At 47.4% G+C, this 27342-nt stretch overlaps 1 long non-coding RNA gene across 1 annotated transcript; it reads right to left on the reverse strand.

Annotated features, from left to right (window-relative positions):
* Positions 1-292: 292 nt before the first annotated feature.
* LOC149747517 (uncharacterized) lies at positions 293-13353 on the reverse strand. The gene is made up of 2 exons (XR_016387949.1): positions 12640-13353; positions 293-1240 (listed from the first exon to the last, which is right to left on the reverse strand). It is a non-coding gene; the product is annotated as an uncharacterized LOC149747517 (long non-coding RNA).
* Positions 13354-27342: the final 13989 nt, after the last annotated feature.

The raw sequence follows: 27342 nt of genomic DNA on the forward strand, positions 1-27342 counted from the left end.
GCCTGGGCTCATTTTCTGACTGTGCCACGATAGGGCACTCACCTTTGGTGCGCAAAGATGAAGCTTTCCTCATCATCAACGACTGCAGTGCCCTACTGAGCTTGGAGCTCTCCCACTCATAAAATTCTTCAGTTGAAGCACCCTACCCCCAAATGGGTGATCGAGAAAATTCAGACCTCTTGGACTGATTTTTAAGGCCATTTATCATGTTTACCCAGGCCGGTTTCATGCCCAGACGTTTACCCAGGGCTCAGCACTCAGAAGGGCCCAGTGCTGGTTAAAGGCTCTGCTGTTGCCATCTGGAAATTCAGATTTATTTATTTATTTTCACATCACTCCTTATATATCGTTACTTGCTCTTTTCTTGGTTAGGTCACATTACATATGTCTCCACACCTGAAATAAATTTTTGAAAACCGCTGGATTTGAAAATAACATACCATGACTTAGTCAATGAAAAGTTCACATGTATCCACATGTGTTGTCAGTGAACTTAAGCAAAAGGTAAATTATTCAAGAATTGAATATTCAACTGAGTCATTTAGGATATGTGTCTGGCAGCAGAGGGGGAATCGGGACTCTCTGGTAGCTAAGTGTTGAAGCAACTCATTATGCATCTTGTAGTGGTTGGCGTGGTGGCAATTCTTAGCAGCTCTTGAGCAAAGGACCCCATATTTTCATTTTGCACTGGGCCCCGCAGATTCTGTGGCCAGACCTGGTGTCAGCTCCCCCTTTCCCAGCCAAATCTCCAGCCACCTTGAGGTTTTGACTCCCTCCTCTCAGACCTCCAGGGTCCCTGAACATGTGTTCACAATACTTGGCTCTTCTCTTATTTTTTTTAACTTTAAAAAAATTTTTATTTTATTTTATTTATTTTTGGCTGTGTTGGGTCTTCGTTGCTGCACGCGGGCTTTCTCTAGTTGCGGCGAGCAGGGGCTACTCTTCGTTGCAGTGCGCGGGCTTCTCGTTGCGGTGGCTTCTCTTGTTGTGGAGCACGGGCTCCAGGTGCGTGGGCTTCAGTAGTTGTGGCATGCAGGCTCAGTAGTTGTGGTTCGCCGGCTCCAGAGGACAGGCTCAGTAGTTGTGGTGCACGGGCTTACTTGCTCTGTGGCATGTGGGATCTTCCCGGACCAGGGCTCGTGTCCCATGCATTGGCAGGCGGATTCTTAACCACTGCGCCACCAGGGAACCCCTTGGCTCTTCTTTTAAAACAGGGTTTGCAGATGTGGGTACAGAGGAGCTGGAGAAAGAAAAGCAAGAGTGGGGATGACTGGGGTCCCCAGGAAAAGCCAAACTCTGTCTCAAGGGGCCGTCGCCCCTCAGATCCAGCTATACCCTTTTGACTTCTCTACAGCAGATTTTAAGATAAATGTCAGCCTTTTTTTTTTTTTTTTTTTTGTGATACGTGGGTCTCTCACTGTTGTGGCCTCTCCCGTTGCGGAGCACAGGCTCCGGACGCGCAGGCTCAGCAGCCATGGCTCACGGGCCCAGCCGCTCCGCAGCATGTGGGATCTTCCCGGACCGGGGCACGAACCTGTGTCCCCTGCATCGGCAGGTGGACTCTCAACCACTGCGCCACCAGGGAAGCCTCCAATGTCAGACTTTTAAAGGTTGATAGCAATTCACATTTTTTTAAAAAACACAAATCCAAATTAAGAGGCTTTCTACCAAAAACTAACCTGGACTCTTCAAAAATGCCCATGTCTTAAAAGACAAAAACCAAAAATGACAGAAGAATAGTCCTAGATGAAAGGAGATTGAGGAGATATGACAGCTGGGTGCTGTAGGCAAGGGACTACAGAGGACATTATTGGGACAGCTGGGGACATGGGGACATGGACTGTGTATTAGGTAATGATAGTACGTGTACTGCTATGTTGGTAAGCTAGTCATATAATCATGTGCTATTATCATACTAATATGTGCAACATGTATGTAATATTTCAAACTGAATAGTGTGCAAACTATGCTGTGGTTATGTAAGAGCGTGTCCTCAGTAGACATATATACATATCTGGCTCATGAGCCCCCTAGTTTATGACATGTTCATTAAATCATCTGACACATGGGGAACTTCCTGCCTGACTTTTACCTCTGTGAAACCTCCCTAATCCCTGAGAGCTAACCCAGTAAATTGTACTGGGCACTTACAATAGTTTGGGCCACTGGTTAGACCTAGGTGCCTCTTTGTCTTCTCTTAATTAGGCTATGAACGGAGAAGGGAATGTTTCCTACTTACTTTGGTATCCTTCTCCCCTCTCTCCTCCCCCCTCTCTTGTTAAGACTAGAATGAACTGCTAGGAATTTAAAGCCCCCAAATCACAGAGATTTGGACAAGAGAAGTGTTTATGTCTGTCACATGCTTACAGGATCACCAGAAAGGGAATCCATGTCTGATGTGACCAGCACTCCATGGAGTGAACCCTTCTGTTATTTTTGTCCTACTACATAGGGCTTCCTTTCCTGAGGATAACTCTTGGACCAAGATGGCTTCTGGAGCTCCAGCCATCATTTCCATGTTCCAACCACCAGGAAAGAGAAAAGGACAAAGAAAAAATTGAGGAGAGGCTATATCTTAGCTCCCTTTTGGGAAAGGTTCCCAGAAGCTTTCACATGATACTGCCATTTGCATTTCATTGGGTAAGCTTAGTTATATGGCCATGCCTAGCTGTAAGGGAGGCTGAGAAATGTAGTCTTTATTCCAAGAGACCATGTGCCCACCTCAAGTGCAGGGATTCTGTTGCTGCCGAAGAGGAGAATGGTCACTCTAAGGGATAAACAGCAGTCTCTGCCACACCCCCGAGCCCGCAGAGGGCCTGGCGTGTACTTAAGCAGAAGTCAGCAAACTACATCCCATGGGCTGGATCTGGCCGGCTGCCTATTTGTTTACAGTCCGTGAGCTAAGAACAGCTCTTCGATTTTTCAGTGGTTGCATTTTAAATGGTTACATGAGAACTTAACATAAAAGCCTCCATGTTATTTCTTAGCCAGTAAAGCCTAAAATATTTACTATCTGGCCCTCTAGGAAAACTTGCTGACCTCCTGTACTAGATGCTTAATACATTCTTTTAAAGATTTACCTTTTCAAGTATTTATCAGCCATTTGCCATGTGCCAAGCCCTGGAGGTGCAGCAGCAAGCTGTCCTCACAGGGCTCAGAGCTAGTAAGGGACAGAGATAAGAAGTAACTAGCGAGGGACTTCCCTGGTGGTCCACTGGTAAAGAATCCATCCTGCAACACAGGGGACACGGGTTTGATCCCTGGTCAGGGAACTAAGATCCCACATGCTGTGGGGCAACTAAGGCCGCACGCCACAACTACTGAGCCCACGTGCCTCAACTAGAGAGAGAAAACCTGCACACCACAATTGGAGAGAAGCCCGTGTGCCACAACTAGAGAGAAGCCCACGCACCACAACGAAGATCCCGTGTACTGCAACTGAGACCCGATGCAGCCAAAAATAAAATATAAATTAGTTAATTAAAAAAAAAAGAACTAGCGAAAAGTAATTAATTAATTACGATTGTACTTTGTGCTGTGAAGCAGTATGGGGTACTATGAATGCATAGGATGGGGGAACCTAATCTAACTGGGGCAGGCCAGGGAAGGACTGAAGAAGGACTGATTAGCTGAAATCTGAAGTAGAAGGAGTTAGTTAACCTGGTTAGGCCGGTGATGTGTGTGTGTTGAGGGAGGAGAATTTCAGGCACAGGAACAAGGACGAAGACCACAAGAGAAGAAAGTTCTTGATTTCGTCTAGAAGTGACCAACGGCCTGTGAGTGGTGTGTGAGAATGAAGGGAGACGGTAGAGGAGCAGCATAGAAATGAAGGAAATCCTTCTCTACCAGGATGTGCAGGAAACCTATTAGCTGCAGTGATTCACATTGTCTCCATCTGTTTCTGTTTCTAACCGCCTTTCAAATCCCATGAAATAGTCATTTCTAAAATGTATCCACTGTCTTCCTTTCTTTTCATCCCCCTGCCTTCCTCTGAGTGTCTTATAGAAAAAAAAAAAAAAATGCAGGAATTCCAGTAAGACTGGTCCAGCCACATGGAAAGCGGCCCAGAAAACTGCTTGGTGATGGCTGCGAATGCCGTGAGAAGAAAATTATCCTGTAATTGAAGGGGAAATTCTTTATTAGGATTGTTGAAGAGTTCTACAAGCTTCTTTGATCTGCCGCTTGCTCCATGCTTTAATTAATTTGAATTCAGGAGGATTCCCAAGCCTCCAGTTGTACCATCTCCCGTGGAGATCAGGCCTTCTGTTGAAGATGGAGAGACTAAGGCCAGAGGGACCCTGGAGCTTGGGGACAAGTCCTGCCTCAGAGGGCTGGTTTCTGAACACGTCGAGCCTCAGGCTTTCAGGAAAGAGCTCAACAGTGGTTCCAAAGAAGAGGAAGAGCTTCTACCTTAAAATAAGCTTTTTTTTGGTTATAAAACTGGTTAAATCACATTTTACATAGGACTGGAAAAAAACAACATATAAACACATGACCTCTTTTAAAAATACAACTGGCTAAGGAAACACTGATATTGCCACTGGGTTATTCTCCTTTTTCTTGATTTTTAACTGAAGCCCAACTCAAAAAGGACCTTCAACAAAAATGGTAGTTTGTTGGCTCCCATAAACAAGAACATCCAGGAGGTAGATCTGCCTTCGGGCATGTCTGGTTCCATGGGTTTAAGTGATGTCACCAGCGCTCTCTCTCTCTCTCTCTCTCTGTCTCTCTCTCTGTCTGTCTCTCTCTCTCTCTCTTTCTCGCGCGCGCGCGCACACACACACGCTCTTTTTCTCTCACTTCCTCAAGTATTCTCTCTCTCTTCTGCCTTCTAGACTATGAAGCAGCCTTCAGGGGCTCACAGAGGTTTTTGCAATCTAAAGAGAAAGATGATTTTTTCCCAATAGATCTACAAAAATACGGAGAGAACAATTCTGAGAGGCACAAAGATAGTGAGGGACTTCAAAGAATTTTGCTCATCGCTCTGACAATATCCTTCTCTTGGGCATTTTCAAGAGACTCTTGTAAAGTTTCTATTTGCTTTCAACTTTTGTTTTGTTACTGGACTGTTTCTTTGAAACTATGTAGAAAAACAGACACAAACCAATCACCCATGATCCGTCCTATCAAGTTACTACAGTCACTGCTATCATTTGGGGGTGTGTCTTCTTGACTAGGTACCAAAGCATTTCTGTACCAAGTGTAATTGTGGCGGTGGTGTATGGGCTTTGGAGCCGGATGGACTTGGGTCTGAATTCTACCTTTTTTATTCTTATAGAATGTGCCACCTTGAGTAAGAGGGAAGGCAAGAGGGAGAGAAAGAATTCTCTCCATCCTTGGACCGAAAGCCCAGAGCTCCATGCTGATTGGACCACCTGTGACCAATGCCCGTGGCCAGGGAAGTGCCACGTGCTGATTGGTTTAGGTCTGAGTCACTTGAACCAATCATGGTGGAAGTCTGGGAGGGAGCATTCTGATTGGTTTAGGCAGGTGGAGGTGGCTGCAGGCAGGGAGTCCTGCTGGCCTATGAGGTCCCCAAGCTGAGAGGGCAGGCTGTGCCATCTCCCCTTGTGGGACGGTGCAGTCTTTAGAGTGAAGGGAGTAGCCGTTGGGCCGTCGTGGCTTCCTCCCCGCGGTCTGGGGCTCAGCTTTCCTGGGCCTTGACCCGTGTCCTCTGCCGCCCCCAACACCTCCTTCACCGCATCCCCCTACTGCCCAACCACATCCCCAAGCGAGGGTTCCACCACGTTCTCAGCCCACACCTTCTCCTGAACTCAGGGACAGCCCTAACTGCTGCAGTTTGGAGGCTGGACGGTTTTTATTGTTTTCTCCTTGGCAAAACATGAATTCTCTTAAGAAAATAAGACCCCCCCCCTTTTTTTAAAGAAAAAGAAGAAAGAAAGGGGGGAAAAAACTCATAAAAAGAAAAGCCCAAATCCCAACTCCAGTAGTAAATTGTACTTCAAATATCTCTTAACAAACTATAGACTTGAAACCGTCCTACAAGAGCCAACCAGATGCATCGGAATTAAGTTGCTCATAAAGACAGAGCCAAAGGGAGAATGGAAGCAGGGTTAGGGCTAGGGAAAAGGGGAAAGACCCTGGAGGCTTCTGAGGCAGAGATTTTAGCAATTGTTGTCAATACCCGTGGTTTATTGAGGGCTCACGCTGTGCACTGATACCTATTATCTGTCATCTTCCCTAAAGCCTCCTTGTACAGAAGAGGCCCCTGAGGCACAGAGGCCAAGGGGCTTGCCTCAGGGCATGTTGTTTGCAGTCGTGGGTTTGGCACCCAAACCTGTTTCTTTCTCCACAGCTTTCTAACCACTGCCCTTCACTGCCTCCCTTCAGATCTGGGATTTGAGAAGGTTTGCAGAGTGTGGTTTCTGGGGTGAGATGGGGCCTTGAGGCAGACACAGCCTCCCCTCCTGGTTTCCATATTCTGTTGGGTTTTGGTTTGGTTCCCATAGGTCTATTTCAAGCTGGCTGGAGAAGGAGAATTATTCTTTTTTACTTCTGGCTCCCTGGATCCTCCACAAAGTGAGTTGGCTCCAGCAAGCCCGGAATCGTCTATCTTCTGAGGCATTTTAGATGAGAGTGAAGCAGTGTACTGTTAACCCTTACAATGGGCAAGATCCCTGGACTGGGGGAGGAATGAGAGCTCCTCCTCATCCTGACTTTGGGGGGAGAGGCAGACAGGAAAGAGCCAAGATAATTTCCCCCAGGGATAAGTGCTAAAAAGACAAGAAAGAAGGATAAGGTGGTAGAAGGGGACTACTTCGGGTGTGGTTAGGCAGGACCTCTCTGAGGAGACTCCTCTTAAGTGGAGCCCTGAGTGAGGGGGAAGAACCAGCTTTGGGAGAGTCTGGGGAAAGAGTACTGCAGGCAGACGGAGCAGCAGGTGTTAAGATTTGGAGGATGAGCATGAGCTAGCCAGGCAAGAGGGACAGGGGAAGTGGGAGGGAAGGCCCCGCTGGAAGAAGGAACTGTATGACCTGGAATGTCTCTAAGCCCATGAGAGTTTCTGCCACTGTCAGATATGACGTCGTCTGAGTCTATGCCCAGTAGTCTCTCCAGCCTGGTGACACAGGGGGTCCACTCAGTGGCCGAGGAACATGATCTTTCCGGCCTGCAGCTGGGCGGGGGTGGTGGTGGTGGTGGTGGTGGCTGGCGCTGTAGGTGTCACCCTGTTCTCCCTGAGGAAAGGAAGTTGCAAGTTGGGAGGGAGAATTGACTCCCTTCCACTCACATCCCAAACAAAGGGTCCAAAGCGACACCGCACTGTTTGCGGCAGGCGGCGGACAATCCCTCCACCGGGACTCCAGGGCTTGCTTACTAGCTGCCTTCACCCTCAGGCTTAGCAGCCTGTGAGGCAGACAGCCCGGGAGGGGTGCAGCCTGCCCAGCTGCGAGGCTCAGAACGCCGGGAGGGAAGAAGGGCACGCTTTGCTGAGAAAGCATGAGTAGTCCCTTATAAAATGCTTTCTTTTTTCTTTCTTTTCCTCTTTCCGGTTCAGAGCAAAAGGCACCACCTTATCCTGGAGGCAATGTCAGGTTGTTTTCCAAAAGTGAAAATTGATATTTGCTCTCTGAGCTGTGTTGATCTTCATTTTAGTGGCCCTCCAGGCAAGCAAATGAGAAAATATCAGTTTCCGGGATGGGAGAGCCGAGAGATGCCATAATTGAAGGGCAACAACCTAAAAATTAATATGGATGATTGTTTAAATATTTACTGCGTCTGTTTAAACATTCCAGATAACCAAAATTATATCCTGGGGAGGCTGTAGAGTGTATATTTAAATGGTCAAGTGCTTGGGTCATGAACACTTGAGTTTTAGTCTTCCTTTTGCCTCTTAGCAGCCCTGAGAATTTGGGCAAATTCCTTATCCTCTATAAGCCTCAGTTTACTTGCATTAAAAAATGGAAATAAGACCAATTTCTAGGTATTCTTTTATACATATACATATTCAAATGTCAATATATGTGTATACTTTTTAGTTTTTTAAAAAATAAAGGCAGTCATGCTAAAAAAATGGAAATAATAAAACTTTCTCATAAAAGTGTTGTCCCTGGCAAATAATAGATGCTCAGTGCCTGTTAGAATATACATAAGGTGCTTGGGCTAGTGCTGGGGCATGACAGCAGTTCATGAGATTTAAACTATTGGTATAACAATAATAATTAGTGTAGTAGTAGTGTTAGTGAGTGGTAGATACCAAAGTCAGACTTTCTAGGTTCAATTACCTGGCTCTGCTGCTTACCAGCTTTGTGACTTTAGGCAAGTTACCTGACTTCTCTGAGCCTCAGTTTTCTTGACTACAAAATGGAGATGTAGTAAAACATGGTTATTATGACGATTAAATGACTGAGAACTTAGAACTGAGCTAGGTGCAGGGTGAGCACTACACGAGTACTATTTTATTATTATGAGTAGTATATTGTTGTTCTAGTGCTAGAGTGTATTCTTCTTGAGAGCAGGGACTTGGTCCTATTCTCCACTATATCCCTAGTGTCTACAACAGTGCTGAGCACACAGTAGGTGCTCAATAAAATTTCACGAACTTTGTTGAATAAATGAAATGGAAGGTAAAGAATCATTCCTGTGTTTCTCTGCAGATGGAAAGATCCTGAGCCTCTCTGTAGGCACTCTGATACATCTAGAATAGAAACCTCTCTCCCCTGAGTCCAAGTAGGTGCCTTTCATGTTCCAATCTCTTGCCCCGAATATACACAATACTCAGCAAATGGGAAGCAAGGGCTCCTCGGTTCCCTGTGAACTCACAGCGCTAAACACCAACCGTCTCCACCATGCATCTCCCAGCAGGGTCACCACTGGCTCAGGAGCCTGGAATCTCATTGGAGACTTACTGTGTTCAGTTCATTCGCATCTCTAGGGCCTTCCCAGGGAGGGTGGATGAAATGGTATTGATGCATGTAGATGGCACCCAATAATGCTATTTTGATGGAGTTTTGTGTTCACACATCTGATTGAAGGGGAGAAGAAAGAGGTGCACACAGGCTAGGGCACACAGGTTATTGGGGGGCAGAGCTGGACTAGAAGATGGGCTAGCTAAGGAGCCACAGAGGCTGCTATCATTCCTCAGATACTAACTTAGGTTGTCATGATGAAACCTTCCCTCAAAGAATAATTGATTGTCACCAGATTGCCTCCATAGAAGGGTGTGCCAGTGAGCTGTGGGGTTGCTGAGTAGGGCATGCAAGTGTGGGCCAGACCTGAATTGCTCTAGAGAATAAACCTTGGGGTCCTGTCTGGCATTGCTTCTAGGCTTGAAAACCAGTAGAACTTTTAGCCCGCTTCCCAAAGTGGTCATGTCTGGGACAGGTAGTGATGTGCCAGGGTACAGCCATAGCTTAAACATGGCATGTCTTTCAAAGCTGTTTAGAAACCCTTTTAAGTCAATTTAATACAAGTATCAATATATCGTGGAGTAGGATGACAAACGGTTTCATAGATTTTTAAGTTAAAACACAGGACTTCAAAAAAATGTCAAGCCTGCCCCAGGCAATTCATCTAGACCCTCAGATAACTTGTTTGCATTTCTCTCTGCAATTAGGAATATTTTGGTGGACACATTTATGAAGTACTGGTATTCTTAAAACCCTGAAGTGGGACCCAGCCAATTGGCCATCTCTCTTTAATTCTTACTGTGAGACTGATTTCTGGAAGGAGTTGATATCTTTGATCTTGAACTCCCTCAGAGAAGCAGGCTAGAGTTAGGCTATTATTAGCACTGATGGGGCATTTAGAAGGAGAGTTTTTTGGTTTCTGGGACAAAACCCAATTAAAACTAGTTAAAGCCAAAGAAGAACACTGTTTGGCTCACAGAATTTGGAAACAGAAGGATGGGTTCATGGATTCATATGTTTCCATCAGAGCTCTCTCTCTGTCTCTTTTTTAAGCTCTTCTCTTTCTTTCTCTCTCTATCTGGTCTCTTGATATTTTCCCAGAGACACCTTCCTTTGCAACTGGGCAAAGGCGGGGAGGGTCATAGACATTGAAAGAGCCAGACTTACAGACGAGGCAACCTTGCCCATGGCCATCACAGAGGCACTAGAGAGCTTGGATTTCTCAGGGTCTGCCTATAAAATCCCAGGGCAGGGCTCTGATTGGTCTAGCCTGGATCGTGTGCATATGCGTACGCCAATCAGAATGACCAGGGAGCTGGTGCACTGTGATTGGCCAGGCCTGGATTACTGTTTTTCTTTAAGGGGTGTGGTAGGGGAGTATATAATGGACAGCCCAACCAGAACTACATGGAGAGAGGGGCAAACTCCCCAGAGGTAGAAGGGAGTCATTTACCAGAGTTGGGGAGGAGCATTGGGCAGAAATAAAGCAAGATATCCACCACCCAGGAGAAGGTATTCTCTCTTGGAGAAATGGGAAGGCACCCAGCATCTTCTTGTGACGTTAGCCCACGTAGGTGTGGGCTTCATTTAAAGACAGGGAATTACAGGGGGTTCCACATATTCAGGGACCCTAGCTGCCTTCTCAGGAGAATGTTAAAAATTAGAAAAGGAGGGACTTCCCTTGTGGTCCAGTGGGTAAGACTCTGTGCTCCCAATGCAGGGGGCCCGGGTTCGATCCCTGGTTGGGGAACTAGATCCCGCATGCATACTACAACTAACAGTCCACATGCCGCAGCTAAGAGTCCACATGCCTCAACTAAGAAGTCCGCATGCCGCAACTAAGTCCTGCACACTGCAACAAAAGTCCCGCGTGCCGCAACTAAGACCTGGTGCAGCCAAAATAAATAAATAATAAGATATTTTTTAAAAATTAGAAAAGGAAACTTGTTTTCATGACCAGAGCTTGACTTTGGTTCTGGTTTCTCTACATGTTAAGAGGGTGGGAGAATGTTCTGGAGCCCGTGGGTCAGTCTTGGTGCCAGTTTCTAATTCTGTGCATCCGGCAGTCCAAAGTCTGGCTGCACAGCTTGACGGGTACACCAAAGAAGAAAGGTTCGTGAGCAAAACTTTTCAAGTATTTAATAGTTTGAAGCCAGAGGCCACAAAGCGATGGCATGCCTTCTTTGGCCGGCAAGTAATTTAGGAAAAAAAAATACAAACGCCTGCCAACATTGACAAACTGGAATATTTCATATGAAAGCATGGATTTCCGGTTTCTCTAGGAAAACCATAAGATCTGGCCCTGCTGGGCCCAGAGCTGCACATGGTCACCACTGGCTGGAGAGGAGCAGCGGCGACCCCTCTAGACGGAATGTAGGACTCTCATCGGCCACCGTCTCCACCACCCCGTCACCCTACCCCTGGCCCCCTTCATTCATTCATTCCCATTTCCTGTTTGGCCTCTGTAAGCATTTGCCTTCGCGTGTCCTGGTTTTTGTTTTTTTGTGTTTTTTTTTGCGGTACGCAGACCTCTCACTGTTGTGGCCTCTCCTGTTGTGGAGCACAGGCTCAGGACGCGCAGGCTCAGCGGCCATGGCTCACGGGCCCAGCCGCTCCGCGGCATGTGGGATCTTCTCGGACCAGGGCACGAACCCGCGTCCCCTGCATCGGCAGGCGGACTCTCAACCACTGCGCCACCAGGGAAACCCATGTCCTAGGTTTTACAACAACAAATTCCCTGAGCAAAATCTCTGAAGAACTAGGTTTTTTTCTAGCTTTGTGATCTTAGGCAAGTTAATTCCTCTCTCTAAACCTCAGTTTTTTGATCTGCAGGTTGGGGACGAAATACCAACTGCATTTAAGCAATCCTTACTAAGCACCTGTTTTCCGGGCGCTGGTTTGCAGTGAACAAGTAGACACGGCGGGGCAGACGGGGTGTGTGTGTGTGTGTGTGTGTGCTAGTGAGGCCTGTGGGACCACCTACCTGACACCTGCTTTTGTAAATAGTCATTGGCACCCGGCCACGCCCACCATTTACATCTTGTGTGCAGCTGTCTGTGTACAATGGCAGAGTTGAGTACTTGCAATAGAGACCATAGGACCCGCGAAGCCTAAAATATTTGTTATCTGGCCCTTTATAGAAAAAGTTTGCCAGCTCCTGCCTAGCCCAAAGCCTGGATAAATAGAAGGAACTCAATAAATTCCAATTTATTGTTAGTAATGGTCCCTCTCCCTGCCTCTCTTGCTGATCCTCCAGGGCTGGGAGCCTTTAATTCCTCACTATGTCTCCCCTCCCCGACGACCTTTCTGTTTGCTTGCTTAGCAGCTGTGCTCCTTGTTCAGGTAAAACTGTAGAACTGGGGCTTCCCTGGTGGCGCAGTGGTTGAGTGTCCACCTGCCGATGCAGGGGACACGGGTTCGTGCCCCGGTCCGGGAGGATCCCACATGCCGCGGAGCGGCTGGGCCCGTGAGCCATGGCCGCTGAGCCTGCGCGTCCGGAGCCTGTGCTCCGCAACAGGAGAGGCCACAGCGGTGAGAGGCCCGCATACCGCAAAAACAAAACAAAACAAAAAACTGCAGAACCAATATTGGCTACTTCTTCATACAGATTTCATAGAAAGTTTAATGTGGCCCTAATCAGGGGCAGGCTTGGGGTTCACCCACTATCCCTTTCTGCGTGTCGAATCAGGTTAATCAGACCAAATCAAAAACAGGATTAGGCAGGTCGCAGCTTGAAGCCCACGTAGAAAAGGCCGCATCGGTGTTGACTTACATTTTTCGATGGGGTGTGTGGCAGGTTTGCTGAGGTTTCACGGTCTCATCAGTGGCTCTACTCTTGTGCCAGCTCCCACAGCCCGACCGTGTGCCGGAGACTTCCGCTCTCAACCGCTTGGGAAGATTCGTTTTCACCCCAACAGCATCAGCACAGACCTTCGGCCTGGGTGGGGTCACAGAGAGAAAGCAGGTGTTGCCCAAGTACATGTAGCAACAGCAAAGAGTCTTGTGGGTAATCGTGAAGGTCAGCAGAGTCCTCGGGCAGGGCCCGCCTCATGAGCGTGGCACCTGCGTGGTTACCCCAGTCCCTGTGCTTACAGAGACCCTGCTCTGTTAATGCTTTGCTGTCAGTGTCTTGAAATTCGTAATAATTTTTAACATTTGCATTTTGCACTGGGCCCTGCAAATTATGTAGCCAGTCCTGACCTTGGGGGTGTGGGACTTGCTTAGATCCCGGTTTTGGAGGGTCTGCAGGGGGTGCTGGGGGAATTGGAAGTGACCGGGTTTCCTAGGGGGCCTTACAGCTCCCGGTTCCTGCACTCGGGAGATTTCTGGGGGTGGGAAGGGAGTTGTTAATGTGGGGCTGGAGACAAAAAGGACCCCCCTTCCTCCTCTGGCAGCTGATGGGGCAAGAGCCGGACAACAACTGCATCGTTTCAGGGGGCATCGTCTCATTCACCCCCAGGAGAACTCTGTGAAGTGGGCACCGTTGTATGGGATTTGAGAATCAGCCAGGTGAGGAATCTGCCAGGGGTCACACAGCTAGGAACCATGTAGAGTGGGGATGCTGTCTGAGCTCAAACTCCTGGATAATCTCTCAGTTTCCTAGTCTGGAAAAACTGAAGCAATTAAAGCTGATTTGTAGCATCATTGAGAAGACTGAAGAAGGGATATACAGTGCCTAGCACACAGCATGTAGTACATGCTCACGAGATGGTAACCTGTGATTTGCTGACCCTTATCCACCCCACTAAAAGGTCATTTTGTCCCACAGAAATATATGGAGTAATGTTCTTTTGCTCCCTGAGTTGATTTATGTCCTGTGGGTGCCACAGCAAGTTACCACTAACTGGGTCGCTTGAAGCAACAGACATTTACTTTCTCACGGTTCTGGAGGTCAGAAGTCCAAAATTAAGGTATTGGCAATATTGATTCTTCTTGGAGACTCTGAGGGAAAACCCACCCGTACCTCTCCCCGAGCCTGCGGTAGCTGCTGGCAGTCCTGGAGTCCCTTGGCTTGTGGCCAGATCTCTCCAGGCTCAGCCTCATCTTCTCTTGGCCTTTCTCTCTGGGTGTCTCTGGGTGTCCTTTTCTGTCTCTTCTAAAGACACTCTCGTTTGATTTAGGGTCCATCTTAAGGGTGATCTTATTTCTATCCTTACTTGCATTATACCTGCAAAGACCCTATTTCCAAATAAGGCCCTGTTCTGAGGTCCCAGGCTGACATATGTTTTGGTGGTGGGGTTGCTGTTGAACCCATTCACCGAGGCAGGTCAGTGGGGGTCTGAGGAACTGAGGGGACCTGTCATGCGCCTGCCCCCTGCGGGCCCGGGCACTGCTTACCGGGCCGCTGTCACAGCGGCTGTCATCGGTGCTGTGGAAATTCCGGTGGACTTGTCCACTGCGCCTCTTTGAACCTCCGAGGATGGTGACTCACCCAGGGGTTCGTCCTGGCAGGTGCTGGGCCGGGAGCCGATGGGTGCACCTGGCCCTGGAGGTCCGGCGGGTCCTGAGGAATGGGGGCACCCAGCGAGGCCCACCAGCCCCTCTCCAGGGGGTGCGGGAGCCTCGGAGGCCGTGCGTTGGGTGCTGGCCAGGGCTCTGGCTGCATTCACCTTTCTCTTTCCTTCTTTCAAACAAAACGTTGGAAAAGGAAATTGCAGCTTGCCATCATTGTGGGCAGGCTGGGACCCGTGGAGGGAGCTGGGGCCATGCGCGGGCTCCCTGGCAGCACTGGGGGGATCCAGCCGGCCGCCGTGACGCCCCCTGGACCGGCAAGCCCGCTCTGAGGTGGACCCGGCCTCTGATGGTTACTCTGTGCGTCGGGAGGGGAGAGTGTGGCCAAGAGGGAAAGGGGGTGAGTTGTGAAGTCAGTTCTCACCTTTAAACAGAGCTCTGCTGAAAAGGGGGCCCCACTCCCCACCATTTCAATTTGCACTCCCACCCTCCTGCCACCCTCACCCACGTCCACCCCATGGGTCTTCCAGTCTCCTGAGGTGGCAGGAGAGCAGCTGGGAGCCCCATTACTGTTTTCAGAGAGAAAACAATACTCAGGTGGGGTGGGTGGGTGTTGGAGGCCATTTTTCTCTGGATGTGTTTGGTGGGAGGGCTGTGGCATGAAGGTGACTGTAGATACTAATGTCCTTTGCCTTGTTTGTGGAGTGGGAAGTCTTCGGGAGGTCTCCCCTCCTTCGGGGTCCTGACCCCAGGATCTGGGGAGCACAGAGGCTCTGGGCGCCTGTGGAAGCTGGAGGGATTTCAGAGAAAAGCCAGAGATTCCTTTGCAAAAGGCAAGTTTGCTTATAAAAGTGGAATATGTTGGTTTTATTAGATGAATGTGAGTGGGGACGATTGAGTGTTTCCTTAGTGGGCTGACGTGAATGGAAATGTATACCTTTAGTGCCTCCGATAATGATAAGGAGGAGAAAAAAAACAGGAAGGGAGGATGGAAGAGAGAAAGGGAGGGAGGGGAAGGGGAGAGAGGAAAAAGAGGGAGAGAAAGAAGGAAGGAATACAGAAGACCAAAAGGTAAAGAAAATGAAAAAAAGAAGGGAAAGAAGAAAAGAACAGAGTGTCAAGAGAGTCTTTCTGAGGAGATGACATTTAAGCAGAAAACTCTTTGGGCCATAGGAGGCTAAGGGGGTGAGTGGTCCAGTAGGGGAGCACATGCAAAGGCCCTGGAGCTGCTTAAGGAGCAGCTGAGAGAACCATGACTGAGCCTGGTGGGTTTGGGGCTGAAAGGCACGAGATGAGTTTGGAATGGGCGGGATCTAGACCACAGGTCCAAATTCCTATGGGTGCTGGACAGGAAGATGGGGGGGCGGGGGGGATGTGGCCAGCTGGGGCACCTCCGCCCCCCGGAAAGCTGGCAGCCACCTGGGCACACGGGCTTGATGTTGCCAGGTCTCTGCTCTATGAGAGAGCAGGAATACAGATTGTTGTGTGAATGATGCTGGCTTCCAATTTCAAGATTTAAGAGAGAATTTGCATGCTGGACAGGGACTGTGGGCTGGGGCAGCCGGTTGGCAATGCTGGGACTTGGTCATCATGGGCTATAATGGAGCTCACAAGTTGTCATCTCTCCTTCTGTCCCCAGCAGAGCTGGGCCAGGTCACAGGAACTTGCTTCCCTATCTATGAAGCTGGCCAAGGGACTTCATCCAAGTAAGGACACAGCCAGGAGAAAAAGGGTGTGTCTTCCTTAAAGGGCCTTGAATAAAGGAGTCCCATTCAGCACCTGAAAAGGCCCATGTATCAGTGAGTGGCAGCCCATCTGGTCAGGTCTGTGTGCACAGTGACCTCTTACAGGAGGGAGGTTTGCTGCTTGGAAGTTCGGTGCTTCTGCCTGTTGAGGAATCTCCTCCGGCAAAATCCGACACATTTAGTTGCAATTTCTGCTTTGATGTTGCGGAAATAGGTCCTTAACCTTCCTCTGGGGATTATGAGAAGGAGCCTCCTGGGCACAGCTAGCTCATCCCTACCTCCAGCGAGGAGAGCTGAAGCTCAGCCTCTAAAGAGAGTGCAGCAGATTTGTCAGTGAGCTTGTGAAATCACATGCTACTGGTGTCTAGCTGAGTGGCAGGATGTCATCCAAGTCTAGACTCTTGGTTGCAAGTGACAGAAAGTGAACCCTCACGGAGTTAAGCAAACAAAAGAAGGTGACAACTTGGGTGGACCTGGAGGGCATTGTGCTAAGTGAGGTAAGTCAGACAGAAAAGGACAAATACTGTATGATCTCACTTGTATAAGGAATCTACAAAAAACAATCTCACAGAAAAAGAGATCAGATTGGTGGTTGCCAGAGGTGGGGGGTAGGGGGTGGAGAAAATGGATGAAGGTGGTCAAAAGTTACAAACTTCCAGCTGTAAGATAAATAAGCCCTGGGGATGTCATGTATAACAGGGAGACTATAGTCAGCACTGCCCATGGTACATTTTAAAATTATTAAGAGAGTAGATCCTAAAAGTTCTCATCACAAAGGAAAAAAAATGTTTTGTAACTATATGAGGTGATGGACATTAGCTTAACTTACTGTGGTGATCATTTTGCAATGTATACATATGTCAATCCATTATGTGGTACACCTTAAACTTGTACAGGGTTGTATGTCATTTATATTTCAATAAAACTGGAAGGGAAAAAAAAAACAAAGAAGGAATACATTGGCTTATGACACTGAAAAGTCAGCCCCTGGGTGCTTCAGGGACATGGGGAGAATCTGTGTCCGTCCCTTGACCCTGATTTCCACAATGCCCCCCTTCTTAGCCACCAGCAGCTCTAGATGCAGTTTCTAGCCTGGCAAACTCAGCAGACAGAGCACCCAACCAGACCCCCGGGCTGACTCCTCCTGGTCCAGCTTGGTCATGTACCCATTTATGACCCAGTCATTGTGACTGGTCTGGCCTGGTTCCAGGGGATAAGGTCAAACCCCGCATGCCACATGGACCAAAAGTAAAAGAGGAATGGTTTCTCCAAAGCAAGTCAGATGCTGTTATTAGAAGAAGGGGGATGGCTGTTGACCGTCACACCACATAACACAGCTGATAAGTAGCAGGTGCTGGTTTTGAGCCTGGGTCTGAATAACTCTGGACCCATGTTTTTAATTTGAGGGGTTCAGGATTGGCTGGATCTAGGGATTCAAAAAATGTCAGCAGGGCTTGTCTTGCCTGCTTATGCAGGAAATTCTATATGGCCAGTCTTCTCGTGGGTTTGGTGGAACTGGGATTTCCAGGAGCAAATGTGTTTGAAAGAGGGTGTGGACCATCCCTCAGAGGACCTTACGTTGGCAGGGGTGTGGCAGGAAAAGAGCTTCACATTTCTGCTGTGATTAATGAGGTTTAAGGAGAATAATGCTTCCTAGTTGCACTGATCCTGGTATTTTTTAAAATGTTGAAATTTGGGAACTCAGAGGAGCCTCATAACAGCCTCATAAGAGCCTGGATGATCAGCCCCATCACCATAGGGGGAAAATGAGAGAGTATGTGACATGGTGACAATGCAGCTTATTGGGACACCCAAATGGGCACCTGGGCTCCTGACCCTTAGCTGTACCAGTTTTTCCTGTTTCACCATGGCTAGACTTAAGTACCCTGAATGTGAGTTCTGCACCCAGAGGGTTACAGTTAAACTTCTGGCTCAAGCCACTTGTTAGTTGTGTGACCTTGGGCTCTGCATCTTGGTTGTCTCATCTGTAAAATGGGTAAGGACTGTAAAATGGGTAAGCATCATCTGTAAAATGGGCACCTACCTAATGAGATTGTGGCAGAGATTGAGTTATTATATGAAAAGTCTTAGAATCATCCTTGGGACACAGCAAACACCATTAACTTTTACTACTGTATCAGTTAGAAATTAGGGTCAACTTTATTTTCCCACTTAATCCCCAGGGGCGGGCAGTTGCTGGCATTCAGTTACAGGCTCCCTGGTACCAGAGCCAAGGTGGCTGTGCTTCCTTTGGCCTTTCCCTTCAGTCCCAAGATGGTTGCTGGTGCTCCAGCCATCATATCCATATACCAGTCAAGAAGAATGACGAATGGGGAGTGGCAAAAGGGCTACCTTCCAACTGAGTCAGCCCCTTAAAGAACTCTCATGGATGCCACACCCGCTGACTTCTGCTTATATAACATTGGCCACACACTTTGCAAAGGAGGCATCAAAATGTGGTCCTTCAGCCAAACTCGTCTCAGCCTTTGATGATTCAGGATTTCTGTTTGAGATGAGGAAGGAAGCTGGATAATGGGAAGGCATCCAGCAGTCTATGTTATGGAGCTTTTTTGTTTTGCCTTTTTTTTTTTTTTAGGCCGTGCTGCATAGCTTGTGGATCTTAGTTCCCCAACCAGGGATTGAACCCGAGCCCTGCAGTGAAAGCGCTGAGTCCTGACCACTGGACTGCCAGGGAAGTCCCTTGTTTTTCTTTTAATGAAGCCATCATGAATGCAGGGTTTAAAGCAAGAGTCACACACTTACATGCCCATGAACAGGTGTCCTTAAATGCATGAGGTAGGCTTCAGAGGAAGAGAGGCAATAGGGAGTGGTGGGGATTGTGGCAGACGGGGGAACTCGTGTTCTGTCTCCAGCTGCCTACAAATCAGATCTAGCTGCTACTTGTCATGTGAAAAAGAGGAGCTCAGTGTTAGCAGAGCCTCAGATTTATCCAAAAAAAGTGGATAGAGACACTTTTAGATGAAATCTGCTGATTTTTAAATGATGATAATGAATTCAAATTTACCCCCCCCAAATTACATGGGTCAAGTAACACACAATTATGAGATGGATCTTACTTTTCTTTTTAAAGTCAGATTTATTGAGGCATAATTTACAAACAATAAAATCCACCCTTTTTAGGTGTACAGGCCACGAATTTTGCAACATATGCAGTTGTGTAACCATCATCACAACCAAGCTATACAACATTTCCATCATCCCCAAAAGTTTCCTCGTGTCACTTTTTAGTCAAGCATTACCCCTACCCTCAGCAACTAATAATCTTTTTCTGTCCCTATAGTTTTGCCTCCTGTAGCATGTCACAGAAATGGAAACATACAGTAGCTAACTTTTGAGTCTGACTCCTTTCACTGAGCACAATGCAGTGGAAATTCGTCCGTGCTGCTGTGTGTACAGTAGTTTGTTCCTTTTTATTGCTGAATAGTTTACCATTGTATAGATATGCCAGTTAGTGTATCCTTTCACCTGTTGATGGACGTTTAGTTTGTTTGCAGTTTTGGGCGATTATGAATTAAGCTGTTATAAACATTCACATACAGGACTTTGTGTAAATGTATGTTTTCATTTATCTTGGGTAAATATGGAGGATAGATCTAGGATGGTTTCCGAGGTGGCTGTACAGTTTTGCCTTCCCTCCAACAGTGTGACAGGGTCCTGGTTGTTCTACAACCTCGTCAGCACTTGGTGTTGTCAGGTGGGTTGGTTTGTTTGTTTAGCCATTCTGGTGATATTGAGCATCTTTTCATGTGTTAATTTGGACATTCATATATATTCTTTGGTGACGTGTCAGTTCACATATTTTGCCCATTTCTAATGGAGTCTCTTGTTTTCTTATTGTTCTATTGTGAGAGTTATTTATATATTCTGGTTGCCAGTCCTTTATAAGATGTGTCTTTTGCAACTATAGTGTCCCAATCTGTGGCTTGTCTTTTCATTTTTGTAGCAGTGCTTTTTGAAGAGAAGAAGCTTTAAATTTTGATTAAAGGCCCATTTATCAATTTTTTCATTTATGGTTTCTGTTTTTCACGTTCTGTCTAAAAAAAGCCTGTGCATAATCCAAAGTCACAGAGATTTTCTCCAGCGTTTTCTTCTAGAAGATTTATAGTTTCAGGTTTCACATTTAGACCTATGTTCCATTTAACTTATTTTTTGTATATAGTGTGAGGTATGGATTGAGGTTCATTTTTTGTATATAGATGTGTGATTGTTCCAGCACCATTTGTTGAAAGACTTTCCCCTCGTCATTGCATTGCCTTGACAGTATTGTTGAAAATCAGTTGACATTGTATGTGTGGATCCCTTTCTGGACTCTGTATTCAGTTCCATTGGTCTGTGTGTTGCCCTTTTATCAATACCACACTAGTGCCCAGGCATGAGTACTGTATCAGTGTTAGCTCTTACCATATTTTATTAATTTTTAAAAAGTAAACTGTATTTTAGAATAATTTTAGATTTACAAAACAGTTGCAAAGATAGTGGAAAGAATTCCCCTCTACCTTTCACCTAGCTTCTCCTAATATGAACATCTTACACACCCACAGTACGTTTGTCAAAACGAACACACTAACATTGGTACAATACTGTTAACTAAACTACTTGGATCTCACCAGTTTTTCCATTAATGTACTTTCTTCCTGTTCTGGGACCTGACCCAGGATACCACATTGCATTTAGCCATGGGTTTTCTAGAGGCATATCTTAACATCTCTAGAACCAAGATTCATCTTATAGTCAATACTGTCTTACAATGATAGCTGGGTGTATTTTTTTTCTTAGTGTGGCACATAAAATTATAGAATGTCTTCGGTTTAATGAGACATGGCATTATTATTAATTTAAAATTTGTTTATTTATTTATTTTTGGCTGCATTGGGTCTTCCTTGCTGCATGCGGGCTTTCTCTAGTTGCGGTGACCGGGGGCTACTCTTCGTTGGTGTGCGTGGGCTTCTCGTTGCAGTGGCTTCTCTTGTTGCGGAGCGTGGGCTCTAGGCACATGGGCTTCAGTAGTTGTTGTGGCTCGCAGGCTTAGTTGCTTCGCAGCATGGGGGATCTTCCCAGACCAGGGCTCGAACCCGTGTCCCCTGCATTGGCAGGCGGATTCTTAACCACCGCGCCACCAGGGAAGTCCTGGTATTAGTATTATTATTTGGTCTCCTTAAGTCTCCACTTCCCCATCTGTAAAATGGGAACAATGCTAGGCTCACTTCATACACATGTGGGAGGGTAAAATGAGAGACCACATGGAGAAGGCCCAGCACAGAACTAGTAATTAATGACTGGCGTTAAATCAAAATGTCATCTCTATCCAGAGCCTGCTTGCTGGGAGCTAGTGAACACATCTTTCCTTACCCTTCCCTACATTGGAGAAAAGTTGCTGGGAGCCCTGATTTCTTAGCAGCTTTTGTTTTCCCAGCAGGAGCCCACAGGAATAGCTACCAATTAAAATAACCAAGTTTCAGGTGACAACATTTGCAGAAAAAGCTGCAAATGTTTAATAAAAGCCCAGTTGCTGGGAGAGTGAGACAGCTACCTCTTTTGGAAGACCTGAAGCCACATTTCTAGTTGGCCAGCGAATTTGCTCTTGTTAGAACAAGACACTATTTTTGCTCAAGCTCCAGACCCTGGCCCTGTCCTCACTGAGTGTCTGGGGCCAGGCCCCGGCAGAGTCCCCTTTTCTGCTTTTGCTTTCACATCCTGCAGTGCATTCCCTGGTCCTCTCTGGTTGGCGCATTTTCAAAACTGCACCAGCCACACCTTTCTTGTGGACAGTTGAGATTGTTGTACAGACTTGAGCTAATAACAAAGAAGGAAATTTAAAACGTGTCCTGTAACCCCACCACTCAGACATGGTCACCGATGCTGAGCACTTTTACCTTTCTTTTTCTGTTAGAAAAATTTGTTATTTATCTTCTTCTGTTAAAAAGTATTTGCCATAAATTAGAAATTGTAGAAAGAGTACAAAAGCAAAACATCCCCTGTCATCTCACCATCCAGACCACCAACGTGTGAATGTCCACCGTTTCAGAACTTTAAACACTTAATATTTTCATGCATATGTCAAAATACTGCAAGCCTTAATAACTGACAGCAGGTGCTGGGGGCAGATGACCAGAGATCAAACCTGTGCCCCCTGCACCGGAAGCACGGAGCGATAACCCCTGCACTGCCAGGGAACCCCCTCACCTTGGCCTTATGTAACATAATCCCAGGGGTGACATCCCGTCATAGTCACAGGTCCCGCTACACTCAAGGCAAGGCATTCACACAGGACTTACCGCAAGGAAGAAAATCTTGGGGCCAGCTTAGAATTCTGCTTACCACAATTAGCACTCCTAAGGCCCTCCTGTCATCCTGTGTTTTAGTTTGGGGGCAAACTAGAGAAACTTAAGCTGTTCCCAAGGACTCAGACTTGGAAAGAAAGATCCCATCTATCCAACCAAACGTTGGCATTGAATGTACTTTTGAATAGATGAACAAGCAGCTTCATCCAGAAAACACTGACGAATGAGCTAGTTCATTCATTTGTTCCTCAGGTAACGACATCTCTGCGGACCCCTGGGCTCAGTGCTGAAATGTGGACTCACGCGGGTACTGATAATAGTGGGATCTTTTGTGGAGCACTTACTACAACCAGGTGCCACTGCGTCTGTGCTCCACGGGTTAGCTTCTGTAACCCCACGGCAACCATGTGAAGGATGCACCAGGGTTACCTTCACTTTGCAGAGAAATTGAAGTAGAGAGAGGCTGTTTAACCTGGCCGAGATCACACAGCTAGAAAGCAGCAAGGCTGAGACAGGGGTCCAGGCAGTTTGGCTCCAGAGCCCGTGCACGCACCATACCAACCCTATCCCCTTTACCACCACCAAACATGCTCACAGCCGTGAGGTCACTTGGTGCGGAGTTGGGCAAGCTCCTTTCCTTTCTCCATAACTGCCTCTCTCTGACTCTCCCTGGACAAATGGGGACATGTAAGGGGATGAAGGGCAAGCCTGCTGGAGAGCTTTAGCCTCGGTCACGTGCCACTGCCATAGGAGCAGCAGCCGTGGTCCCTGGTCTGAGCATACCTTCCATGGTCCAAGCCTCCAGTGTCCACAGCCTCCGCCCCATCAGGAGATTCCCCAAGGGAAATGGCTAAAGAGGAGGGACCAGAGTTGCTCCACCCAGAGCTGAGCATAGCAACTGCCCCTTGCAGCCACTGCCCTGCTTATCCCTTCAGCAGTTCGGGCCAGTTCTGGGAATTGTCTGTGCATCAAAAATGCGCATGCTAGCCGTGGGTTGGGTGTCCCTCAGCCCCACCAGCCCCACCCGCTTCTTTTGCTTATTTATCGAGGACACTTTTTCTTACAGAAGGATTTAGGGAAGTGGAGGGCAGAAACCTTGATGAGAGCATCTGGACACATCTGGTCCCTTGCAAAGCTACCTCTGTGCAGCAGTGGAAGATAGAGGCCAAGAGTTTGGGTGTGGAAGACCCAGTGACCAGGTGCAAACACTGCAGCCCTAGGCAGAGCTACCTCACTGCTCTGGGCCTCAGTTTCGCCAAGTAGGGATAGTGTCAGTCTCTGCCTTACAGGGTTGCATTTGGAGGATCACATGAGATAATGTACATGGAGCACTTAACACCACGCCAGCGGCAGGTAAGCTCTTGGGATCATGAATTGTCATGATTCCTGAGCAACATGGCTTTCTTCTTCCCAGAAGGCAAAGGCCCCAGCAAAGGCTGTTCCGTCTCTCTTCCCTCTAGGTCCCTCTTCCTTCCTGCATGCACTGCAAATGGGCCACGGACCTCACATGGCAGGATTCATCCAGTTCCCTACTCAGCCCTTGCTGGCCCCCCAGCCCCAACCCCTGGCCACAGTGATTGGGCACTGAACAGAAGCTGAGCCAATCAAAGTCCTTCCCTTTCAAACTGGACGTGAGAGACAAAAACTCATCGTGCCCTCACAGTGCCTGGCCTGTCTGTGAGTCGTGCAAACCTGGGATAATTTACTTCTAGTCATCTATCTGGTCTCTGCTTGGCTGGGAGCTCCCTGAGGGCAGGGAGACCAATGTCATATTTGCCCCCGTGTGTCCAGTACAGGGCTCAGTGGGTGGTTAATTTGATGAATGAATGAATGGGGGGTTCTGCTTCCTACTCCTTTTCCATGGATGCTAAATCACCGCTTTCTCTCTGGAGACTGCAGCCTTTTCTTTCCATTCTTTCTTTCTTATTTATTTTTAACTTTTCATTAACGGAATATTTAAAACCTGAGAATAGGGTAAGAAACTCCCATACACCTGTTCCAGCTTCAACAATTGTCATCATTCTGACTTTCTTTTCCCATATATCCTTCCCTCTTTTATCAGGGGAGTGGGGATGGAGGTGCTGGAATATTTTACACTTGATATTAGCCAAAAGGCCGAGAAGCGATTGCTGGAATATTTTAAAGCAAATCCCAGACATTGAATCATTTCACCCCAAAATACTTCTGTATGTATCCTTAACGGATAAGTATTTTTTCAAATAACCGTAATTCCACCATCACACTTAACTAAAACAATCATAATTTCTCAATATCACATAATATCCAGTCTACGTTCAGATTTCCCCCATTATCTCAAAAACTCCTTTTACAGGAGGTTTGCTCAAATCCTGCCAAGGTCCATTCATGCTGAGGTTTATCAGTTGAGACTGTGGTCTCAAGTGACCGAGACCAAGTTCAAACCAGCTGAAACCAGGAAGGGGAATTTGTTAGCTTCTGTAAGGAAACTGAGAAATGGGAAGTTAAGGGGCACCAGGGGTACTGGATCCAGAACCCAATCCATTCAGGGCTGTTTCTGTTGCCCCTGCTTCTCTCGGCCTGTATTTATTTTCTCAGACTGTTCCAGAGGAGCTGAGATCATGACCTGAGGCCGTTGCTTGCATACACTCTTTGTTTTGTGAGGACAGAAATTAGTTTTCCTCTCTCCAGGCCTGACGGAAAGTCAAGGGTTTTGATAGGCTCAGCTTCTGTCCAGTGCCCACAGTGTATGTCTGTGTTGGTTATTATCATGGTTGTGGTTGTTGATATATTTAGGAGCATTTCGTAAGCTTTGGGAAATTAAGGAGCACAGGTCTGGTGTTAGGTGAACTGGGTTTAAGAGCTTCCCTTAAATTTTGCAGTACTGAATTTTCTCATCTACATAAGGAATCAAAAAGACTCACCTTGTTGAGTCGCCATCAAGGTTAAAGGGAATAATATAGACAAAGTCCCTGGCACATGTTAAGCCACTGTATTATCACCCCCTGCTGCAGACGGGGAAACTGAGGCCCTCAGCTCGGGAGAGATGCCCGGGGGACCACATCCTCAGCTCCAGCCCTGGAGCCTTCCACAGACGCCTTTTTTTTTTGTCTTTCAACTATTATAACTGTTTTGTTTTTTTTTAACAGCATTATTGGAGTATAATTGCTTTACAATGGTGTGTTAGTTTCTGCTGTATAACAAAGTGAATCAGCTATACGTATACATATGTCCCCATATCCGCTCCCTCTTGCATCTCCCTCCCTCCCTCCCTATCCCACCTCTCTAGGTGGACACAAAGCACCGAGCTGATCTCCCTGTGCTATGCGGCTGCTTCCCACTAGCTATCTATTTTACATTTGGTAGTGTATATCTGTCCATGCCACTCTCTCACTTCGTCCCAGCTTACCCTTCCCCCTCCCCGTGTCCTCGAGTCCAGGACATTTATTCCTGTCCTGCCCCCTAGGTTCTTCAGAACCTTTTTTTTTTTTTTTTTTTTTAGATTCCATATATATGTGTTAGCGTACGGTATTTGTTTTTCTCTTTCTGACTTACTTCACTCTGTATGACAGACTCTAGGTCCATCCACCTCACTACAAATAACTCACTTTCGTTTCTTTTTACGGCTGAGTAATATTCCATTGTATACATGTGCCACATCTTCTTTATCCATTCACGCTTTTGACTTACCACTTTCCCTGGGAAGTCACACCTATGTCCTTCCCCTCCAAGTCCAATGTCTGCATCCACCCAGCCCAGCTCGAAAGCCCAGTTAGCCTTGACAGGTGTGAAGTCTTTGTTTTTGCTACATTTTCCCCCTACAACCTTCAACTTTGCCTTTGCCTGAGCAGAACAGCCGTGAAGGCAGAGAATTCGCTGGCCTTCTCCCACCTTGCCTCTCTGCCAGGTGTTGCCTCCTGTCAAGCAAAGCCTCCGCTGTTATCTTTTCGGCCAGAGGCCGTGGAGGCAGCCAGGTGTGGGTCAAGGACTCAGGCTTTAAAACGCCAGGTCCGAACTCTCACTGGTTTTCTTTGCCCTGATTTTCTGGTCTGGGGACAAGAGCCTCTGGGTTTGAGCCCAACTAGCTGACTCCATTTGCCTTTTCGAACAGGGAGGCTGAGGGTCCGAGGTTCTTAAGCCCGACTGCAGAGACACAGATTCTTTCTTGTTGTCTTCATTCCATCAGCTTTGAGGGGGAGGCGCTGTGCAGTCACCTGGCCGTGACCTCTGTCAAGCAGCCACCTCAGGCTTTGAGAGGCATGGAGGGAGGGTCAGGAATGCCAGCCTTGTCCACCACCAGCTCACACACGTCTGGAAAGCAAAGGCTCTGCCTGCTTTGGGGGAGACACTGAGGGCAGAAGAAACTTCTAGGGGCCTCCTTTTGCCCTGTTATTTTTAACAGAAGAGTCAGGTCACTGAAGTTAGACTGCTTGCAGTCAGACTCTCATTTTCTTCCATTCTGTGCTGGTTAAGTGACCCCGGCCAAGAAATTTATCCTCATCAGGCCTCAGATTCCTTCTCTGTAGATTGGGGGCAATGGTAGTGTCTTCCTAACAGGGTTGTCATGAGAGTGAAATGAGCGAACACACGGGGCACCCTCAGCAAACGTCAGCGGTCACTAATCACATCGTAGGGCCCGTGTGAACTGGCCTGTCCTCCCCGCTGGCCCTGTCCCTCACTACTGCAGCCACACTGGCCTTTCTTCCCTTTCTGACACATACCAGGCTTGTGCCAGCCTCAGGGCTTTCCCCCTCGCTGGTTCCTCCTGAGAAGAGTTCCCCAGATCTTTGCCAGGCAGGCCCTCACCTTCTCCTTGTCTCAGGTCAGAGGTCACCTCTTCCAGGAGGCCTTCGCCCACCCCCAGCCTTGACACTTTCTCTCTCACGACCTTGTTTTATTTTCTTTGTAAACTTTATCCGCTCTTGAAATTATTCAGTGTATTTATCACTTTGCTTGTGTATTTTCCGATCCACCCCAGCAGAGAGAATTTCCATTTTCAGG

This window comes from Delphinapterus leucas, chromosome 15 (assembly GCF_059928025.1).
Source record: "Delphinapterus leucas isolate spDelLeu-1000000601 "Yukka" chromosome 15, BTC_Dleu_Yukka2, whole genome shotgun sequence".
Lineage (NCBI taxonomy): Eukaryota > Metazoa > Chordata > Mammalia > Artiodactyla > Monodontidae > Delphinapterus > Delphinapterus leucas.